General features: G+C 62.4%; 1 protein-coding gene across 2 annotated transcripts in view; it reads left to right on the forward strand.

Moving 5' to 3' along the window:
- The first annotated feature begins 1,187 nt into the window (after positions 1 to 1,187).
- Positions 1,188 to 14,566, forward strand: part of UGT8 (UDP glycosyltransferase 8) — a 52,559-nt gene continuing 39,180 nt past the window's right edge. Inside the window, exon 1 of one of the 2 annotated variants that reach the window (XM_079773124.1) lies at positions 1,188 to 1,231. The gene's annotated coding sequence lies outside the window, so the exon portion shown is untranslated. Of the gene's footprint in view, positions 1,232 to 1,601; positions 1,712 to 14,566 lie in introns of those variants that run through there. The other variant, XM_079773125.1, reaches the window with a different exon arrangement.

A 14,566-nucleotide genomic window follows, 5' to 3' on the forward strand; every position in this document is an offset into this window, starting at 1 on the left:
CACACGTCCCAGCGGGAAGGCCCAGGGCCCTGGCACAGACGGGCTAGTTCCACATGTTTTGCAACCACCTCTGAACAGGGTTCGTCATCAAGCTTTGGAAATTATTTTTCTTTTTGATCCTCACCTGAGGGTATTTTCCATTGATTTTCAGAGGGAGTGGGAGAGAGAGGGAAAGACAGAAAAACGGATTCCGAAGTTTGTTTAATGCATTTGAAGCTCAGGAGGGCGGGAAGGGGGCAGGAAGGCGGGAGGAAGAAGGCGGGGATCGGGTTAAGGGCTGGTTAACAAGAGCATGTGCCCTCCTGAGGGTAATTCCTGCTTCCGGGGTATTATTTCTGGGGTGCCAGAGGGGTGCTACCTGCATGCCAAGGGCAAGGGGCAGGGCTGGCTCAGAACCTTTCCGGAGGAAGCTGTGGGCCTGGGGCGGCGCTGCCCACCAGGACCCACCAGTTAGGGATTCATGATCAGATCACCCGGGAGGCTACTGCCCACAGAACCCCCCTCTTTTCGTTCACATTACTGATGCTACCATCATGTAATCATATTTGTTAAAAGCATAATTAAAGTTATTTTATTATGCAAAGGAATGTGACACAAATTTTAGACTTTCTTGCTTAAAGTTCTTGCTTAGTTTCCTCCCCCTCCCCCTCCCCCTCTCCTTCTCCTCATTTTACCAAGAGTTTACATTCGCATCATCAAAACAATAGCTTGATGCTTGGCACTTGAGAGGACAGAGCATTTAAAGTAAATGCTTATGTTCCGTCTGTGGATTATCTGCGCGTTTAATGTTTATTACTTTTAGGCTTTTAAAATGCACTTCCATACCAAATGCAAAGGACCGGGACCCCTTAGGTCAGGTGCCAGGCTGGCAAGTAGTCCCTGTTTCTCTCAGTATTTCCAATTCCTCACCTGCTGTCTCCAAGGACGCCTGCTCTTGGGCGCTGCCCTTATGATGAGGCAGCGACAGCACGTGGGAGCCGCGGGAGGTGAGTGTCTCCCCCGTCTGGTCGTCACGTGGCGATGCGACAGTAAGACGTTTCCGTTTGCCCCTCCGCGCAGAAAGTTCCCACCTGCCCCGTCCCCGCGGACGGCGGCGGTGACTGCGGCTGGCGGCGGCGCGTGCGCAGCGGGCCCGTCGCCAAGGAGCGCGCGGCCGGCCCGTCCCCAGTTCCGAGTGCGGTGCCCGAGGCGGGGCGGACGGGGCGCCTGGGAGACTCTGCCGCGCACGCAGGTGGGTCCGCGCCGCGCGACCGCCCTCTCCGCGCGGCCGCGGGGCGGGCTCCCCACTCACTTTCCCGGACCCCGAACTCTCCGCGCGGCGCCTCCGCCCCTCCCCGCGCCCCTCCCCCACCGCAGGCCCAAGTTCAACTTCCCTGTGGGGGCGCCCTGCGCACTCGGCGCCGCGTGCGGGGGCGAGGAGGCCGGGGCGCGGGGCACGTGCGCTGAGGGCCCAGGCTCCAGCCGCGTCCACCCGGCGGGCTGCGGAGCCGCGGGCGCCTGGAGCCGAGATCCCGGCCGGAGCAGAGTGGCTGGGGCCTGCGGGGCGCGCGGCCGGGGCGGGGGTGGGGGTAGGCGGAGGGGCCGCGCCGTCGACAGTGAGCCCGGATTCGCCCAGCGCCAACGGGACGAGCCAGCCGCGGGGCTCCCCGCCCTGGCCGGCTGCAGGCGGCGACACCTGCTGGGGATCCCAGAGCCGCGGAGCGAGGCCGAGGTGAGCAGGTGCAGAACGGAAGGCGGGGGCGGCAGGGGAGACCAGGGCCTTTCCGGCCATGCCCCCTCCCACCGCGTGGCCGTGCGGGGCCAGGTGTGCTGAGACACCCAACCCCGTGGCTCCCCCAACCCCACCGCGCCCGCGTCCCGAGTGAGCGCGGAGGCGGGGACCGCGCCCGGGGAGGGGTGTACCGCTGGGCCGGGTCTGGCTGGGGCGCCAGGTCAGGGGCGCCGGGTGGACGGCTCGGGAAGCTGCGGTGCGCAGAGCTCTGTGGAGTCGGTGCGGTGTCCGTTTTGCCGCGGCGCATCCCGGGAAGGGCTGCGGGTCCCGTCTCCGCACCTGCGCCCGCACCTGCACAGCTGGGTCCGCACCTCCGGACCCCCGGCGGTGAAGGGAGGGGAGCGGGTGGGTTCCGGTTTCTGAGAGGCGAGGGCGGCTCCCCCGGGGCCAGGAAGGCCCTCGGTGTGCGCAGTGTGAGTAACAGCAGCCTTGTTCTAGGGGTGCCGCCCAGAGCAGGTAGGAAACGCGGCCGCCACCCTCAGGTGAGCTTTCCTAGATGAGGACCCAGGAGAGCCGCCCGGCTCTGAATTCCCTAGTCCCACCTCAGAGCCGCCTGCGCGGGGCCTGCCTGTCCTGCCCAGGGAGCTGGGGTGCAGGGCGCTGCTTCCTGGGAACTTCCCTGCGTGGGGCGGTCGCCCTGCTCCCTGGAGAGTTCACAGTGTTGGGAGCCGCGCACCAGGACGGAGCCCAGGCTGGGGAACGGCAGCCCATCCTGCATCGGCCCGGTTCTGTCTGGGGCGGGAGGCCGGGCCAGGGTTTCTCCTGGGAGCCTCTCCCTGCAGCTTGAGGTTGGGCTTAGCTCCATCTTTGGAGCGTGTCTGGAGAATTCCGGGGGGAATACTCCCTTGGGAGCTGCAGGCCATCGGGCAGGCAGGGGACGTGTGGTGACCTCCGTGCTGCCCTGGAAGCGGGTCCAGGCGTCAGGGAGGGGCCCCAGGGCGCCAGGAGCTTGGGCACAGCTGGGTGAAACACCCCGGGCTTTCCCCGGGGTGATAAGACTGTAGAGTCAAACTCTTAAATCTGAACTGCGTTAAAGCACATATTAGAATAGGTGAACCAACGAGGGTCAAGATATTTACAACAAAAATATTTTTAAAAATCTTTTTTGTGTGTGTGTAGAGTTTGATGGCTCACATTGATTTTAAGTTACTTAAAGCGTCTCGGGGTTCCCCTTCCATAGCCCGCGGCCGGGCGGGTGAATACTGAGGCCGGGAAGGACTGTCCCCTCCATTCTCTCTCCCCTGTGGGTCCTTAGGTGCTCACTCTTCACTCCCAGCGGCTCCACGCTGCTTGATTCCCACCAGGAGGGGGAGAACGAATGTGGGATTGTTTTGCAATTCATAAAATACCTCACCCATTCCACACGTCTGGGTTGTTGTCATTTAATGAGCACATTTTCTAAATAGCTGACCGCTCACCCCAATAATTACTGAAACTTAAAAAGAAGAAAAAGCAAGCGAGCCGCTTCTGCGCGGCTCCTGGTGCTCCGGCTGCTGCTGGCCCCTGGGCTGTCCTGTGGCCGGGCTCCCCGGAGAAGGCTTTGTCCGCAGCTGAAACACTAGAATGGAGGCAGCTCTTCCCTGTACGTCCTCCTGGGTCCTCCCTCTGTCACGGCTATCACTTTCCCCGGCTGCCAGGTTGCGCACGGGCCTGCTCTGGGCGTCCTGTCTCCCCTGGGAACCCTGGGCTGTGCCGCCTGGGCAGCTGGGACAGCGGGCTCTTCTCAGGCTTCCTCTCTGGGCTGGGCGCGAGCTGGGTGGCCGGGGTCCAGAGCATGGTCTTTGTCTATAAGTGGTGTGACCCTGTTTTTTTGTAGAAAATGTTGTGTCTGAGATCTCTAGACGGGGGTCTGACTTTCAGGCAGTGCAGATTCTCAAAAATCGCTGCTTTTCTGAGACTCAGCAGCCCAAAGTGTTTCCTTAGCCTGGTGGCCCGACTGAATGGGGCTGTGTGGGGGGCTGTGTGTGGACTGAGTGGGGCTGTGTGGGGCTGTGTGGGGCTGTGTGGGGCTGTGTGGGGCTGTGTGGGCTGAGTGGGGCTGTGTGGACTGAGTGGACTGTGTGGGGCTGTGTGGGGCTGTGTGGGGCTGTGTGGACTGTGTGGGGCTGTGTGGGGCTGTGTGGACTGTGTGGGGCTGTGTGGACTGTGTGGACTGTGTGGGGCTGTGTGGACTGTGTGGGGCTGTGTGGACTGTGTGGGGCTGTGTGGGGCTGAATGGGGCTGAGTGGGGCTGTGTGGACTGGGTGGACTGAGTGGGGCTGTGTGGGGCTGTGTGTGGACTGTGTGGGGCTGAGTGGGGCTGTGAGGGGCTGTGTGGACTGTGTGGGGCTGTGTGGACTGTGTGGGGCTGAGTGGGGCTGTGTGGACTGAGTGGGGCTGTGTGGACTGAGTGGGGCTGTGTGGGGCTGTGTGGGGCTGTGTGTGGACTGTGTGGGGCTGAGTGGGGCTATGAGGGGCTGTGTGGACTGTGTGGGGCTGAATGGGGCTGAGTGGGGCTGTGTGGACTGAGTGGACTGAGTGGGGCTGTGTGGGGCTGTGTGGGGCTGTGTGGACTGTGTGGGGCTGTGTGGACTGAGTGGGGCTGAGTGGGGCTGTGTGGGGCTGTGTGGGGCTGTGTGGGGCTGAGTGGGGCTGAGTGGGGCTGTGTGGGGCTGTGTGGGGCTGTGTGGACTGAGTGGGGCTGTGTGGGGCGGTGAGGGGCTGAGTGGGGCTGTGTGGGGCTGTGTGGGGCTGTGTGGACTGAGTGGGGCTGTGTGGGGCTGTGTGGGGCTGTGTGGACTGTGTGGGGCTGAGTGGGGCTGTGAGGGGCTGTGTGGGGCTGTGTGGGCTGTGTGGGGCTGAGTGGGGCTGTGAGGGGCTGTGTGGGGCTGTGTGGGGCTGTGTGGACTGTGTGGGGCTGTGTGGACTGTGTGGGGCTGTGTGGACTGACTGGGGCTGAGTGGGGCTGTGTGGGGCTGTGTGGGGCTGTGTGGGCTGTGTGGGGCTGTGTGGACTGTGTGGGGCTGTGTGGACTGAGTGGGGCTGAGTGGGGCTGTGTGGGGCTGTGTGGGGCTGTGTGGGGCTGTGTGGACTGTGTGGGGCTGTGTGGGGCTGTGTGGGGCTGTGTGGGCTGTGTGGGGCTGTGTGGGGCTGTGTGGGGCTGTGTGGGGCTGTGTGGACTGTGTGGGGCTGTGTGGACTGAGTGGGGCTGAGTGGGGCTGTGTGGGGCTGTGTGGACTGTGTGGGGCTGTGTGGACTGAGTGGGGCTGAGTGGGGCTGTGTGGGGCTGTGTGGGGCTGTGTGGGGCTGAGTGGGGCTGAGTGGGGCTGTGTGGACTGTGTGGACTGAGTGGGGCTGTGTGGGGCTGTGTGGGGCTGAGTGGGGCTGTGTGGGGCTGTGTGGGGCTGTGTGGGCTGTGTGGGGCTGTGTGGACTGTGTGGGGCTGTGTGGACTGAGTGGGGCTGAGTGGGGCTGTGTGGGGCTGTGTGGGGCTGTGTGGGGCTGTGTGGACTGTGTGGGGCTGTGTGGGGCTGTGTGGGGCTGTGTGGGCTGTGTGGGGCTGTGAGGGGCTGTGTGGGGCTGTGTGGGGCTGTGTGGGGCTGTGTGGACTGTGTGGGGCTGTGTGGACTGTGTGGGGCTGTGTGGACTGAGTGGGGCTGAGTGGGGCTGTGTGGGGCTGTGTGGACTGTGTGGGGCTGAGTGGGGCTGTGTGGACTGAGTGGGGCTGAGTGGGGCTGTGTGGGCCTGTGTGGGGCTGTGTGGGGCTGAGTGGGGCTGAGTGGGGCTGTGTGGACTGTGTGGACTGAGTGGGGCTGTGTGGGGCTGTGTGGGGCTGTGAGGGGCTGTGTGGACTGTGTGGGGCTGAGTGGGGCTGTGAGGGGCTGTGTGGGGCTGTGTGGGGCTGTGTGGGCTGTGTGGGGCTGAGTGGGGCTGTGAGGGGCTGTGTGGGGCTGTGTGGGGCTGTGTGGACTGTGTGGGGCTGTGTGGACTGTGTGGGGCTGTGTGGACTGAGTGGGGCTGAGTGGGGCTGTGTGGACTGTGTGGGGCTGTGTGGGGCTGTGTGGGGCTGTGTGGGGCTGAGTGGGGCTGTGTGGACTGAGTGGGGCTGAGTGGGGCTGTGTGGGGCTGTGTGGGGCTGAGTGGGGCTGAGTGGGGCTGTGTGGACTGAGTGGGGCTGTGTGGGGCTGTGTGGGGCTGTGTGGACTGTGTGGGGCTGTGTGGGGCTGTGTGGACTGAGTGGGGCTGAGTGGGGCTGTGTGGGGCTGTGTGGACTGTGTGGGGCTGAGTGGGGCTGAGTGGGGCTGTGTGGGGCTGTGTGGGGCTGAGTGGGGCTGTGTGGACTGAGTGGGGCTGAGTGGGGCTGTGTGGGGCTGTGTGGACTGTGTGGGGCTGAGTGGGGCTGTGTGGGCTGTGTGGGGCTGTGTGGGGCTGTGTGGACTGTGTGGGGCTGTGTGGACTGTGTGGGGCTGTGTGGACTGTGTGGGGCTGTGTGGGGCTGTGTGGACTGAGTGGGGCTGTGTGGGGCTGTGTGGGGCTGTGTGGGGCTGTGTGGACTGTGTGGGGCTGTGTGGACTGTGTGGGGCTGTGAGGGGCTGTGTGGGGCTGTGTGGACTGTGTGGGGCTGTGAGGGGCTGTGTGGGGCTGTGTGGACTGAGTGGGGCTGTGTGGGGCTGTGTGGACTGTGTGGGGCTCTGTGGACTGTGTGGGGCTGTGTGGGGCTGTGTGGACTGAGTGGGGCTGTGTGGGGCTGTGTGGGGCTGTGTGGGGCTGTGTGGACTGTGTGGGGCTGTGAGGGGCTGTGTGGGGCTGTGTGGGGCTGTGTGGACTGTGTGGGGCTGTGTGGGGCTGTGTGGACTGAGTGGGGCTGTGTGGGGCTGTGTGGGGCTGTGTGGGGCTGTGTGGGGCTGTGTGGACTGAGTGGGGCTGTGTGGGGCTGTGTGGGGCTGTGTGGGGCTGTGTGGACTGTGTGGGGCTGTGTGGACTGTGTGTGGACTGTGTGGGGCTGTGTGGGGCTGTGTGGACTGAGTGGGGCTGTGTGGGGCTGTGTGGGGCTGTGTGGGGCTGTGTGGACTGTGTGGGGCTGTGTGGACTGTGTGGGTCTGTGTGGGGCTGTGTGGACTGTGGGGGGCTGTGTGGACTGTGTGGGGCTGTGTGGGGCTGTGTGGACTGAGTGGGGCTGTGTGGGGCTGTGTGGGGCTGTGTGGGGCTGTGTGGACTGTGTGGGGCTGTGTGGGGCTGTGTGGGGCTGTGTGGACTGAGTGGGGCTGTGTGGGGCTGTGTGGACTGTGTGGGGCTGTGTGGACTGTGTGGGGCTGTGTGGGGCTGTGTGGGGCTGTGTGGACTGAGTGGGGCTGTGTGGGGCTGTGTGGACTGTGTGGGGCTGTGTGGACTGTGTGGGGCTGTGTGGACTGTGTGGGGCTGTGTGGGGCTGTGTGGGGCTGTGTGGACTGAGTGGGGCTGTGTGGGGCTGTGTGGACTGAGTGGGGCTGTGTGGACTGTGTGGGGCTGTGTGGGGCTGTGTGGACTGTGGGGGGCTGTGTGGACTGTGTGGGGCTGTGTGGGGCTGTGTGGACTGAGTGGGGCTGTGTGGGGCTGTGTGGACTGTGGGGGGCTGTGTGGACTGTGTGGGGCTGTGTGGGGCTGTGTGGACTGAGTGGGGCTGTGTGGGGCTGTGTGGACTGTGGGGGGCTGTGTGGACTGTGTGGGGCTGTGTGGGGCTGTGTGGACTGTGTGGGGCTGAGTGGGGCTGTGTGGGGCTGTGTGGGGCTGTGTGGACTGTGTGGGGCTGTGTGGACTGTGTGGGGCTGTGTGGGGCTGTGTGGACTGTGTGGGGCTGTGTGGACTGTGTGGGGCTGAGTGGGGCTGTGTGGGGCTGTGTGGGGCTGTGTGGACTGTGTGGGGCTGTGTGGACTGTGTGGGGCTGTGTGGGGCTGTGTGGACTGTGGGGGGCTGTGTGGACTGTGTGGGGCTGTGTGGACTGTGTGGGGCTGTGTGGACTGTGGGGGGCTGCGTGGGGCTGTGTGGACTGTGTGGGGCTGTGTGGACTGTGTGGGGCTGTGTGGACTGTGGGGGGCTGTGTGGACTGTGGGGGGCTGTGTGGACTGTGTGGGGCTGTGTGGACTGTGGGGGGCTGTGTGGACTGTGGGGGGCTGTGTGGGATTGGGCCTGGCGCTGGGTGCTCACACCGTGCTCCCCCTGTGCTCACTTGCCCCGGGCTGGGGAACTGGAAGCAGTGAGTCCCTGTGCAGGCCCCTGCCGGGTGGGGGGGCACTCACTGTTAGTGTCTGCTGTGGGCCCTGCCTGGGGGGGCACTCACTGTTAGTGTCTGCTGTGGGCCCTGCCTGGGGGGGCACTCACTGTTAGTGTCTGCTGTGGGTCCTGCCGGGGGGGGCACTCACTGTTAGTGTCTGCTGTGGGCCCTGCCGGGTGGGGGGGCACTCACTGTTAGTGTCTGCTGTGGGCCCTGCCGGGGGGGGGAGCACTCACTGTTAGTGTCTGCTGTGGGTCCTGCCTGGGGGGGCACTCACTGTTAGTGTCTGCTGTGGGCCCTGCCGGGTGGGGGGGCACTCACTGTTAGTGTCTGCTGTGAGCCCTGCCTGGGGGGGGGGCACTCACTGTTAGTGTCTGCTGTGGGCCCTGCCTGGGGGGGGGGGGCACTCACTGTTAGTGTCTGCTGTGGGTCCTGCCGGGGGGGGGCACTCACTGTTAGTGTCTGCTGTGGGTCCTGCCTGGGGGGGGGGCACTCACTGTTAGTGTCTGCTGTGGGTCCTGCCGGGGGCGGCACTCACTGTTAGTGTCTGCTGTGGGTCCTGCCGGGGGGGGGCACTCACTGTTAGTGTCTGCTGTGGGCCCTGCCGGGTGGGGGGGCACTCACTGTTAGTGTCTGCTGTGGGCCCTGCCGGGTGGGGGGGCACTCACTGTTAGTGTCTGCTGTGGGCCCTGCCGGGTGGGGGGGCACTCACTGTTAGTGTCTGCTGTGGGCCCTGCCTGGGGGGGGCACTCACTGTTAGTGTCTGCTGTGGGCCCTGCCTGGGGGGGCACTCACTGTTAGTGTCTGCTGTGGGCCCTGCCGGGTGGGGGGGGCACTCACTGTTAGTGTCTGCTGTGGGCCCTGCCGGGTGGGGGGGGCACTCACTGTTAGTGTCTGCTGTGGGCCCTGCCTGGGGGGGGGGGCACTCACTGTTAGTGTCTGCTGTGGGCCCTGCCTGGGGGGGCACTCACTGTTAGTGTCTGCTGTGGGCCCTGCCTGGGGGGGCACTCACTGTTAGTGTCTGCTGTGGGCCCTGCCGGGTGGGGGGGGCACTCACTGTTAGTGTCTGCTGTGGGCCCTGCCTGGGGGGGGGGGCACTCACTGTTAGTGTCTGCTGTGGGCCCTGCCTGGGGGGGCACTCACTGTTAGTGTCTGCTGTGGGCCCTGCCTGGGGGGGCACTCACTGTTAGTGTCTGCTGTGGGCCCTGCCGGGTGGGGGGGGCACTCACTGTTAGTGTCTGCTGTGGGCCCTGCCTGGGGGGGGGGGCACTCACTGTTAGTGTCTGCTGTGGGCCCTGCCTGGGGGGGCACTCACTGTTAGTGTCTGCTGTGGGCCCTGCCTGGGGGGGCACTCACTGTTAGTGTCTGCTGTGGGCCCTGCCGGGTGGGGGGGGCACTCACTGTTAGTGTCTGCTGTGGGCCCTGCCGGGTGGGGGGGCACTCACTGTTAGTGTCTGCTGTGGGCCCTGCCTGGGGGGGCACTCACTGTTAGTGTCTGCTGTGGGCCCTGCCTGGGGGGGGGGCACTCACTGTTAGAGTCTGCTGTGGGCCCTGCCGGGTGGGGGGTACTCACTGTTAGTGTCTGCTGTGGGCCCTGCCGGGTGGGGGGGCACTCACTGTTAGTGTCTGCTGTGGGCCCTGCCTGGGGGGGGGGCACTCACTGTTAGTGTCTGCTGTGGGCCCTGCCTGGGGGGGGCACTCACTGTTAGTGTCTGCTGTGGGCCCTGCCGGGTGGGGGGGCACTCACTGTTAGTGTCTGCTGTGGGCCCTGCCTGGGGGGGCACTCACTGTTAGTGTCTGCTGTGGGCCCTGCCGGGTGGGGGGGCACTCACTGTTAGTGTCTGCTGTGGGCCCTGCCTGGGGGGGGGGGCACTCACTGTTAGTGTCTGCTGTGGGCCCTGCCGGGTGGGGGGGCAGGCACTCACTGTTAGTGTCTGCTGTGGGCCTGCTGGGGGGGGCAGGCACTCACTGTTAGTGTCTGCTGTGGGCCCTGCCGGGGGGGCAGGCACTCACGGTTAGTGTCTGCTGTGGGCCCTCCCTGGGGGGGGCACTCACTGTTAGTGTCTGCTGTGGGCCCTGCCGGGTGAGGGGGGAGGCGCTCACTGTTAGTGTCTGCTGTGGGCCCTGCCGGGTGGGGGGGGGAGGCGCTCACTGTTAGTGTCTGCTGTGGGCCTGCTTGGGGGCGGGGGCACTCACTGTTAGTGTCTGCTGTGGGCCCTGCCGGGGGGGAGGGCAGGCACTCACTGTTAGTGTCTGCTGTGGGCCCTGCCGGGGGGGGGGGGGGCAGGCCCTCACGGTTAGTGTCTGCTGTGGGCCCTGCCTGGGGTGGGCAGGCCCTCATGGTTAGTGTCTGCTGTGGGCCCTGCTGGGGGTGGGGGCAGGCCCTCACGGTTAGTGTCTGCTGTGGGAGGGCTGCACAGTCCACCATGTGAACCGAGTGCTTCAGCTCAGCCTCCAAGCAGCTCACCCAGACCTCCTTCCTCCGCACAGGCGCCCTGGAAGCAGCCTGCGTGGGCACGGGCTCTACTGCGGGGTTCGCAGGCCACAGACCCCCAGGCTCTGGGGGAGCTGGGGACCGCAGGCTGGCCTGAGTGAGCCCAGGACAGCGGGGCCGATGTGAGTGCCACGCAGACACGCAGAGCGCCCTCAGCAGCTCCCACGCGGGGCGGGAGGCTCCCGAGGAGGAGGTGGCCTGAGAAGCACGGAGCGTTTCTGTGTGGGTGGACGCCTCCCGCAGTCCCGGAGGCTGGGCCCCAGGATGTGACAGGCCCGGGGCTCAGAAGGGGTGGGGCGAGGCCCTTACAAAGCGAGGAGGCAGAGAGGGCGTGGGCAGGGGTAGAGTGGTGGACTCTGGGTCAAGTGGCCGAGGGCAGGGGCTGGCCCAGGAGCTCAGGACAGGGCTTGGGTCTGGACCTGGGATGTGAACATCAGAAGGTCACCTGGAGAGGAGTGTCTGGGGCCACATGGGGCTGAGCGGCACAGAGCCAGAGGCAGGGAGAGTGAGCCAGTGACTCGTAGCACCTGAAGGGGGAAGACTCCGGGAGCCAGGGGTCAAGGACAGAGCGAGGTCTCAGGCTGCCCCTCTGCCCCTGAGGAGCTCCGTGACCTTGAACTCAGGACTTGGTTCCTTTCCTCATCTGCACCCTGAGGATCAAAGTGCCCACGTGCTGGGCTCTGGCAAGGCCATGGGCTGCCAGCTTCGTGCCGGGAGGTCCGTGGTCTGTGGCGGGAGGTGCCGGCTGCTTCTGGGCAGTGGCAGCTGCCCTTGGTGACCGGGATGTCCATGGGATGCTGCTTCCAGCCATGCTTGCTCAGGGTCCAGGGAGGAGAGTGAATGGTGCATTTAGGATGAAAATGGGATCATAGTTATAGCTTTGGAGGAAGAAGCTGGAGAATAGGGCAATTGGAGGTTCTGAAGGGGCGGAGAGAGCCATGGGGGTGGGCTCTGAGGACAGGTGGGAGGAGCCACCTTCCCCAGGTCGAGGGTTGGGGACATTGTTGTTTTGAAAAGCATCTGGTAGCCAAATCGTGGACATCTTTAACGTCTTTCAAATATTCTTGGTAGCGTGAGTTCAGGTTTTTTAGATACTCTAATGAGGGCAGTTTATTCATTTAAAAATAATGTGAAAACACAAAAAACAAGACAGATATTAAAACTGGACCAAATGTAACTTAGTATTTGCTGATTCTAGGCACTTCGTGGTCCTGTGGGGTCTGAAAAGCCAGCCCCGTGTGACGGAGGCTGAGGCAGCGCGCTTCGTGCCCGAGCCACCCTGGTGATGCCCAGCAGAGCGGACTCCGTCCTTCCTAAGGTTCTCTCTCTGTGGTGGGAGCGATGCTTTACATTAGGGATAAGTAGCCATAAGTCAGTTATGTGTTAATCTGCGGATAACTTTTTACTCTTTGGTTAGTGGGTCTTTTGAGAAAACGTTTACATACATGAACTGGTTTGAGAGCACAGTGCATATTGTTTACGAGTTGGCAGCTAGGAATATTGGTGATTAATTGGTTATAATAATATGTATTATTCCTTTTAGTTGAGATAAGTTTGCCTGCTTTGTTACCTACCATCATTTGTTCCCATAGCTCTTAGGACATAGACTTTAGGAAACCCAGTAAATGTTTTTTTTAGTAAAATGAGGTTAAATGTTCCATATTTTTATTATTATTACTAGAGGTCTGGTGCATGAAAATTCATGCACTTGAGGGGGGCCCCTCAGCCCGACCTGCCCCCTCTCACAGTCTGGGAGCCCTCAGGGGCAGGAGGCAACCTGGCGATCAGGGGAAGGTGATGCCCCCATCACACCTCTGCTGCTGCCACTGCCGGCAGCACAAGCCTCAGCCAGCCCTGGTTACCTGAGCCTCTGGCGGCCCTCGGCAGCTGGGCAGCCACCATCTGAGGCTTGCCTGCACCTCGGGCCAGCCCTGAGTGGCTGGGGGGCTGAGGGGACTGGGGGACTCCAGAGGCAGGCATGCGGAGTGGCTGGATCTGCCTGGGGGTGGGCCCGGCCGTGCTGCATGCCTGCCGCTCCGGCAGGGCTGAGGGGACTGGGCGCTGCCATCTGTGGCTGTGGGCACCGCCATCTTTGTGAGGGCATGGCAGTCAATTAGCATATTCCCTCTTTATTAGATAGGATTTTTTGTTAATCCTCACCTGAGGATATTTTCCCATTGATTTTTAGAGAGTGGAAGGAGGGGCAGAGACAGAGAGAAACATCGATGTCAGAGACACATCGATTGGTTGCCTCCCGTACCAGCCCCGACCCGGACTGGGATGGAGCCTGCAACCAAAGTATGTGCCCTTGACAGAAATCGAGTCTGAGGGCCGATGCTCTATCCACGGAGCCAAACCGGCCAGGGCGGATGTTCCTATTTCTAAGGTGAGCTGAGGTCCTCCATGTGTGCAGTGTTGCCTCTTTGGTGCTGCTTCCCTGGAATTCTCTGGCCGCGTTCTGTGCGGGACGCTCTGCTCAGTGTGCCTGCCGTGGCTCTTGTGTGAGGAGGGTGGTCCCGCTCGGCAGAGCCCGCAGTCCGTGCGGGAGGCTCTGATGTGGGCGCTGACAGGTGCAGGCTGGACCTCCAGCTCAGGTGCAGACTGCGCGCCGCCTACGCCGCACTCCCTTCCAGGGACCAGAGGCCCAGGTGCACCCATGTGGCCATGAGGGCCACCCCGAGGGCCACGCCTCGGTCAGCACCCTGAGCGCAGACCAGCCCCAGCCTCTGGGCATTGGGTGGTGGGACACCTAGCCCCCCTTCTCTGCTGCCTCGTCCCCTTGGCCTGGCTGCAAATGTGGGCAAGTGTTTAGCACTTGGATTGGCTGGGAAGCCTGTCAGTCAGGGCGGTCCCGAGCTGGCTCCTCCTGGCTCTGTGCCATGTGTCTGCAGGAGTCACTGCATTGGGTGTATTTGGGATGTGTAACCCGGTCCGCCCCGCGGCTTAGGTAACAGGCACTTTCTGACGAGATCTGCATTGTAACTGACCTAGGGAACACCTGTCTGACTCAGGAAGATGTTATTACGAAGTGTGTGTAAAATCACTTTTCACTTTCCATTCTGTTCTGAAGAAACTTAATAGTTGAAATATTTTCAAGACACCGAGCCATAACTGTTCAGCCATCACATGGCAATAATTTCCTTTTATAAATAATAGCCATGGGGCTGATCTTCCTCCAAGTGTGATGTTTTCTTTTAAATAACACGTTCCCATCAGTTAAAAAAGAAAATAAAGTAGAATCAAGTGTTCAAATATGCTGTTTATTCTTTGTTATTCATCCCTAGAAAACTGCATAAAAAGTAAGGTATATCAATGAAATCCTATTTAAAAATTTTAAATTTGCAAAACAACCTGAAGAAGAAAGGGAAAAATGTAAGATAGCACAGGGTATGAGGACACGGAGTCTGTTACGCTAATCTTTAGCTTTCTGTGGATTTGAAGCATTTGACAGAAAGTGTGCACAGCGATTGTATAGACACCGTATTTCACATGGACCAGACGTGGCTGCTTAAAGCACAGAATCTTTCTGTGACCAGGACATCCTGTTTTGATTAATCGGATTTGCAAATTCAGGTTTTCCTCATCTAGGGAAGCAGACACACACTCAGCCACCAGCACACGTGGGCAGCCGCGCCCATGGGGAACGTGGTCACCTCTGCTCTACCTGAGTCTCTGAAACTCGTGCAGCACCTAAGACAAAGGCTCAAAGATGTCCCCGCCCTGTGGTGCTGTCCGGCCTTCAGAAGGGAAGCTGGACGGGAGGGTGTTTTCTCACTTCAGGGACCCGTGCCCTCCTGCCCCGGACTTGGCAGTGCCCAGGCCCCCGGGTCTTTCCCTGGTTTCCTGGTTTGCTTTGGGCCGAGCTCAGGTGCCCTGCAGCCTCGGGGACCGGGCTGGGGCCAGAGCTGGTCAGACAGGTTTGCCTGTTCATTCCCAGGGGAGCCTGGGACTCATGGATGAGCAGGGCGGGTGGGAAGCTGTAAGGGAGACTAATGCTAATCAGGGCTCCATTGACTCCTGGTTCTGCACATCCCCCTTCACGGGGCTCACCTGAGAATGGGGGGACAGTGTG

Source organism: Cnephaeus nilssonii, assembly GCF_951640355.1.
Source record: "Cnephaeus nilssonii genome assembly, chromosome: 5".
NCBI classification, from domain to species: domain Eukaryota; kingdom Metazoa; phylum Chordata; class Mammalia; order Chiroptera; family Vespertilionidae; genus Cnephaeus; species Cnephaeus nilssonii.